This window comes from Leopardus geoffroyi, chromosome E1 (assembly GCF_018350155.1).
Source record: "Leopardus geoffroyi isolate Oge1 chromosome E1, O.geoffroyi_Oge1_pat1.0, whole genome shotgun sequence".
In the NCBI taxonomy this organism is placed as follows: domain Eukaryota; kingdom Metazoa; phylum Chordata; class Mammalia; order Carnivora; family Felidae; genus Leopardus; species Leopardus geoffroyi.
Window position 1 is genome coordinate 22,257,621 of NC_059330.1, and position 7,560 is coordinate 22,265,180.

Sequence of the window (7,560 nt, forward strand, 5' to 3'; positions counted from 1 at the left end):
TTTGAAAGCCAGACAAAAGCCTGGTGTGTGAGTGGTTGGGGGGGGGGGGGGGAGGGGGAGGCCAGAAAGGAAAGCAGAGGCCAAATTGGAAAAGGTTTTGTGAGCTGTGGTGTGGAGTGTGGATTTGATGTTAATGGAATGCTACAGAAGGATTGTAAGCCATGTATTTAAAAAGGTCTTGTTTATGTGGGCTGGGCCGGGCAGGGGTGAACCTATGGATGGCCGGTGGATGCTGGGTGTGTGGGTTTGGGGGGAGGTTACTCAAGACTGCCATTACTGGGGAGGGGGAGCACGCCAGGGAATCTGGCAGAAGGTGCCTCCTTCATCCACTGGGGATCTGGGCCCAGGCCTTGCAAGGAGCACCCAGCAAGGCTCTCTGAGCTGCCTCCTGCCCTTGAGGCTCCCTGTCTGGGGACACTCAGGGCCTTAACTTCGGGATCCATCCCCTTTCCTTCCACTACATTTGGGCTTCCAGGGCACTTGAAAACATCAGTGAGCCCACCCCCACCCCCCACCCCTCCACATACTACCTACAAAGTTACAAGGGATCTGGAAGCCTGCCCAAACTGGCCCCAAATGCCTCAGGCACCGGTCCCTCCCCAGCACACCTGTTCCATCCTGTAACAAGCCAGGGGTCCTGGCCCAGGGGTCGCTGGTGGCCAGGAACATAAACCCACTGGTACTACCTCAGGGGAGTTCCATGGAAACGCAACAGAATACCTCCTACGGGGTCTCCAGGGTATCTATCCGGCTTGTCTCTGCTCTCTGCCCCCTTCTCCTGCCCTCTGTTGTGGGCCTGCTTTCTCTGCTTACTCACGGCCCTATAACCCCATGCTGGCAGGTGGCTTTACTTTGCCTCCAATTCCCGCTCCCATGATGAGCTTTCCCGCCATCCATCTGACTAGTTCTCAGAGTCCAAGTTCCCAGTTCCCAGGAGCAGGGCTCTGATTGGCTCAGCATAGGCCAGGAGTCCACCTGATCCAATCAGCTGTGCTGGCAAGTGCGGGAGTTCCTTGCACATAAGACTGTCCTGTCTGGGGGTCCCCGGTCTCTAGACTGAGCAAGGGGCCTAGAAGCAGTGGTTGACATTGGGCCGCTTCCTGTTCCTCAAACAGACTATACTCGCCCGCCTCTGAGCCTTCACTCATGCCACACCTCCACCTGGAGCACTGCCCACATATCTCGTCCTTCGTGGTCCACACCAACTTCTGTGAATTCCCCAGTGTTCCAATCTGTTAACAGCCCTTGGCCCCCAAACACCTTGAGATGGCCCCATACGCCATCCTTGCACCGTGGCCTGCCCAGGCCCTCCCCCCACACACTGAATGGGTCCTGCCTGGCCCCAGTTTGCACGGGGCACAACATCCTTCATGCCAGCCCTCACCCGGACCCCAGGACCCAGCGCTGATGTTCAAGCAAACTGAATAGGGGGAAGCAAATGCAAGTTCTGAAGACCCCATCAGGCCTGTGAGACTAGCTCACTGGGAAAGGCCATTTGCCAGGGTTTTCTTCGGCAAAACTCACCCATTCTCTACACTGAGCACATTTCTCACCAGCCCAGCCTCCAGGTCACCTCCGCCCTCTGACCAGACCTCTGTGGTCAGATTCCCCCAGCTGTCCCCCACACCTTCCCCAGTTTCCCATTCTGGGGCACACTGTCTGCCCTTCTAAGGCCTCATCTGGAACTTCTCCACCCCTCCCCACCCCTGAAAAACTTTTTAAATGTGTATTTATTTTTGAGAGAGAGAGACAGAGCATGAGCAGGGGAGGGGCAGAGAGAGAGGGAGACACAGAATTCAAAGCAGGCTCCGTGCTGTCGGCACAGAGCCCGATGCAGGGCTCGAACCCACAAACCACAAGATCATGACTGAAGCTGAAGTCAGACACTTAACAGACTGAGCCACCCAGGAGCCCCTGCTCCAAAAGCTCAGATGCTGAAGATAATAATCCTGCCCCGCCCCCACCCACCCTCTTTGCCTGCAGAGCAGGTTTTGCACTTGGACTTTCCATTCTAAGCCCCGTTAATTTTTTCCCTCTTTCTTCTTTTTTAAACACAGGGTAATTTAAACCCTCGTTTCACAGATGAGAGGCTTTCAACTTTGGCACCAGAACTTGGGTTTGGGTTTTTTGTTTTTTGTTTTCTTTTTTTGATCCTCAGAATAGATTCTTCCCAGCCAGAGGGACCCCTGATCCTCTGGGCCAACCTGGAGCTTTTACAGAAATGATTGCTCAGACCCAGGGAAGAGGGGTGACCTGTCCAAGGCCACATAGCACAGGTAGGGTGAGAACCCAGGTTTCCAGAGGCCCCTCGTCTGGATTTCTCTCTCCTCTCTCTGCTGCAGATGGCCATTTTTTTTATAACTTGCAGAAACTATGCACTTGAAGAGAAAAACAGGGGGTAACCGGACCAGCTAGCGTCACATGAGAGAAGGCAGAAGCCACACACAGGGTGTGTCCCTAAGTGACCCATAGTGCTAGAACCACAGCCACCTCCAGAGCCCCTTGGGCCCCAAGCAGGGCCATGGGCACTGACAAATAGTGGCTCAGGTGCCTCTGTCTCCCTGGCACCCCCAGTGAAGTCAGGATCCCAGCATCTGCCCTTGTTCTGGCTGCTGCCGTAACAGAAGCCACGGTTTACTGAGGGCTTGCTATGTGCCAGGCCCTTTGCACGCATCATCACATCCAGCCCTCCCACAACCCCGGGAGACGGGCTCCATTCCACTATGCTCACTCTACAGATGAGGAAGCTGAGGCTCAGAGGAACTCAGCAACTTGCTCTAGATCACGCAGCCAGGCATATGGTGGATCTAGGATTGCAAGCCGTCTGGCCCCAGAGCCCACACTCTTCCTAATACTACCCTCAGATTCAGTGTTTGAAAAATCCCACAAGCTGGGAGGGAGCCAGGTGGAGAGGGTCGAGGTAGGGCTGGGGGATCATTTCATCCACTAAAAAACAACGCTGTCAGTCACAAGTGCTAGGTCGGAGCAAGTCAGCAGACTTGGACCAGCCTGGCCGGGGGGGGGGGGGGGTGCCGGAGGGGGGGACCCCGGCCAGCAGCACAGGCAGATCATACGCTTGCCTGGGATCTGGTCTTTCTTCTTTCCTTGCAGAGGCCTGCCCTGCCTGTGTGGACAGCCTGGCCGTTCCGAGACTGAGGCACCTAGACACCCCCAGAGCCCTGGGCCATGGGGTTAAGTGGCACCCGTGTAGACTGGATGGAAACGCTCTGTGCCAGGACCGTGGAAGGACCCACTCCCATCCCATAAAGTCCTGGACGAGTGGAGAAGGAAGGGGAGGAGGAGGAGGAGAAGACTCTTGATGGTAGAGCAATAACGCTGCTCTCCTTCAGAGCTTGTGTCTTAGGAGCACTCCCCATGGGACTGGAGCTCAGCCAGAGTAAAAGCCTGCAGTCCTGCCCTGGCCACCAGGGACCTGGATGACCCAGACCCTGTGACCTTGCTGACCTCACGTCCTACTTCTGTCTCTGCTGCTTACCCCTTCCCAGCCTCATGGGCCCCCGCTCCATTCCTCAAACACCACAGGCTCATTCCTGCCTCTGGCCCTTTGCAATTGTGGGTCCCTCTGCCCGCACGACCTTCAGACATCACATGGTTGGCTCACTTTCTTCTGGTCTTGACTGGAATATCATCCTCTCAGAGAGCCCCGCCCCCGGCAACACCATCTAAAGTTGCAAGTCAACCCCACCGTGGCCCAAACCCACTTTCTTGCCCTTTCTCCTTAATACCTCCAGCCATCTAATGTAATGTGTTTCATCCTAATGTATGCATGTATTTGTCCCTCTGTCCCACAGAAGCTCTGTGAGCACAGGGACTTTGGTCCATCTTGCTTTATCTCCAGAGTGTCTAATGCCTCCTGGCACACATGGGCACCGTCCCTGAATGAGGTCTTTAACCTTCTTGAAGGTGGGAACCAGCACCACCTGGGCCACAGTCTGGGTTGGTGTTTGGAAGTGACAAGAAGATGTCACATCCAGGCACCTGGAAGAACCACCCAACTGTGAAAACAAGTGTGCGTGAGCGAGGGCAGTGGGAGCCAGGCCAGGCCAGGCAGGAAATTTCCACTGGGTGGTCCCAATTATCACGGTAATTATAGCCACACTTTTCTCCCCGTGACAGCATAGGCTTCCGTGCTTCTGTTCAATCAGGAGGGTCCAGACCGGCACCGAAGGGGCGGGGAAGAGGGAGGGAATGAGAGGGGAAAATTTAGAAAAAGATATTCAGAGTCAACAGGCAGCCACAGACTGACGGGAAACCAGAGGGGGTGAGCCGGAGAGCTAGAGTTGCCTAGAATATCTCGCAGTTGCTGGAACGCGACACCTCATGCTGTTGGGATTCTTGCCACACGGATCACATGTGTGGACTTGGATGCACTGAGCTCTCTTTCTCCCGCTGCAGCGCGGGCTCTTTGAGGGGAGCCCGCGTGCCTCTCACCTTGCCCTCCCGTGTGCCTAACTGGTGCCTGGGGGGCCCGCACACCTGTGAGGGACTGACTCAGTTTTAAGTGGATTGAAGTGGCTGGGCTGGGGCGGGAGCAGTGGGGGGCGGGGGTCTCCTCCCTCTTTGCCCCTGACCAGCAAGGTGGCAATGGGATGGCTCTCCACCCCCTGCAGACCTCATTCTGGCACCTGTGACATAAAGGGAGGAGGTCATAAAGACATAAAGAGACCAGGTGATCTCTCCAACGGTCTCCAGCTCTAGCATTCTGTGGATCCGTGAGGGTTTTGAGGGTTTTGTTCCAAATTCCGCCATCTACTTCCTGAGGGAGGCCGCTGCTCCCCTTTCCTAAGAGGGAAAATGAGTAAGTGCCAAGAGAGACAGGGTGCGTCCCGCCCCATTGCCCAGACCCTCCTCTTGATGATGTGTGCCAGCTCTCTGGAACCCGCACTTGGCTTTACGTGGCATCACTGTCCACTCTATTCCACGTGGCCTCGCGCAGGCCGAGGAGACCCCACCACCTCTGCAGCATCACCCCCCCCCCCACTGTCACACCTCCACCAGGGAGACCACATCACAGCACAGCTTGGATTACCCCTCCTACCGATCCTTCAATGGCTCCCCACTGCCTACCGGATCAGGCACGATCCCTCACGGAATCATCAAGGCCCTCCATGATTTAGCACCACCTTCCCTTTCCCAGCTTCGACTCCCTTTCCCGTCCCTTTCTCGTCCTCTGTTCTCTAAATACTGTGCTTTCCCACCTCTGCACCTTTGCTCACCCTAGTGTCCCCTCCCGGAGTGCCCTCCCATCCCAGTGATAACTACTCATCCCCCGGTGACCCAGCCAAAGGCCATCCTCTCTCTCTGTCCACTAGACCTTTCCTGATTCTCCAAACAGTTGGAACATTTGCCCACTGCGCCTTGTCTGTATTTGTTGTGGACATAATGGAGGAGCATGACAAGGACTCTCTCTGACTGATCTTTGCAGCCTTTGTGCACCAACCGGTGGCCTGCACACTCTGAGTGCTCCATATACTTGGTGGTGGGATGCCAAGGATCCAGCCCAGGGTGGAAATCTCCACCAGCACTGGAGTGCACCTTCTGTTCCAGCCACCGCTCCAGCTGCTAGGTGCATGGACTGATTTCACCCCACAACAGTCCTGTGAGGCAGGTACTGTTACTAGCCCTGTCTTACAGGTGAGGCCGCTGAGGCTCGGGGAACTGAGCCCGAGGCCGCAGAGCTGGTGGCAAAGCTGAGATTAGAGCCCAGATGGTCCGGCAGGCAGCCTAGCCCACATTCTTAGCAGCTCCCTACTTCAGGCCCTCCCCCAAGCCCCTGGCCCGATGGAGCCCAGCTTCTGTGCCCTCCCAGCCCTGCCCCTCCTCTGTCAGGAGCACAGGAAACCCGGCCTTGTTTGGGGTTGGGCAAGGCAAGGCTGGTTTCTTGGAGTCCCACCTGTAATAGGCAGTGGAGGGGAGAGCAGTGTGGATTATTGACCCTGAGCCCAGAAGAGAAGGAGAGCAGAGGGGATGAGGAGATGAGTGTGAGCGGAGGTCAGTGGTGACTGGTTGTAAGAGCTGGAAGGATTAGGGACAGCAGATGGGGCAGGTCCCCTCTAACTCCCCCTCAAACAACCCCAGCCACGCCAGCCACATGGCTGGCCACGGTATTAGAAGAAACCTCCCCAAAGCACCCAAAAGGAATGTGCCAGCAAGAGCAGCTGCATTCTCCTATTAAATTCCTCACGGGGCTGTGGGACCCCAAGTCAACAAGAGGGGGTTCTAGGAAAGTGTGATTAAGGGCCCCCACGACTGTATTTATCTGACACCCAACATCTGGATGAAACGTGAAAAATCATCATTGTCAAGGTTTCTGTCTTTCTTTCTTTTCTTTTTTCTTTTCTTTTTTTTTTTTTTTTTTCCTGTACAAAGCTCTAGGTATTTAGAAACATCTGGGTGATGGGCTGGCTGGTTCTGCTTTTTGTCCAGATGTTCAGCGTTCCCTAGGTTCAGCCTGACGGTGGTTGCTGTAGAGACAGGTTCAAATTGAGGAGGCCAGGGGATCGTGAGGGAGGAGAGGTGGCACTTCTGCCCTGTGGAACCTTCTGCCCCTTGGCTCACTCTGTCCTCACCAGAAAATTTGTTCTCCCCAAACCCGCCAGGTTGCATGGAGCTAAGAGACACTGCCTTTTATACAACATCTTCCGCTGGGAATCGGCCCGGCCCAGCACAAAATTAGCTGGCGTCTTACGGCTCCTGGATTATGCAGGCAGAGATTTTGATTGAATCTGGCAACCAGATTTATGAATCAGTCGATATTTATTGCGGGGAACAATCCATCTTCATGTCTGGTCTGTGCACACAGAGCCACACTCAGGGCACACCCGAGGCCTTGGTGCTAAATGTTGGAACGGTCTCCGTGAACACATCTGAGGGAGGGGGCAACAGAGAGGGGTCTGACACCAATCAAACAGGAGTCAGCGTATAATGAGGGGAAGTGTAACTGGGGGGGCGGGGTGGGGGAAGGTGGGGCGGGCGAGAGAGAGCTACCATACCCATCCCATGTTTGTCCCTGTCTGCTCTTCTGAACCCTCTCACAATCCCCCACACCATCTAACAAAAGTCAACTAATATTACATTATTTGAAGTCAAACGTGATATAAACTTTTGATATAATGCATTCCAAAGTAAAACGAAATTGTGTGTGTGTGTGTGTGTGTGTGTGTGTGTGTGTGTGTGTACTTGCGTTTTCTAATGATCTACTACTCTTGGGTTCCCTCCCCTACCCACTGGCCCAGGTATTAAAGGAAATAACTGAGCCTGACCGCCCAAGCTCAGTCTTCTCATGGATCAATCACAGAGGTGGGGGTGTGCCTCGGCTGATGAATGGCCAGGGAAAAAGCTACTCAGGATTCGCTCATTTGCATGCCTGCGCTGATTGGCTGAACCACTGCCCCCTGTGATGGAAAGCAAGTTCCCAGTCCAGGCAGAGGGAATCCAGGAGTCAATCCCCACCCCACCCCTCACCCCCACACTCCCCCCAGGCATTCAGCTCACTCTGAGACCCAGGAAGGATGGTCCCTTACCTATCTGAGCTTCTTA

The 7,560-nt window shown here is 54.9% G+C and overlaps 1 long non-coding RNA gene across 1 annotated transcript; it reads left to right on the forward strand.

Moving 5' to 3' along the window:
• The first annotated feature begins 4,743 nt into the window (after nucleotides 1-4,743).
• On the forward strand, nucleotides 4,744-6,758 carry LOC123604668. Its single transcript, XR_006715419.1, has 3 exons — nucleotides 4,744-4,819; nucleotides 5,447-5,629; nucleotides 6,621-6,758. It is a non-coding gene; the product is annotated as an uncharacterized LOC123604668 (long non-coding RNA).
• The last annotated feature ends 802 nt before the right edge of the window (nucleotides 6,759-7,560 follow it).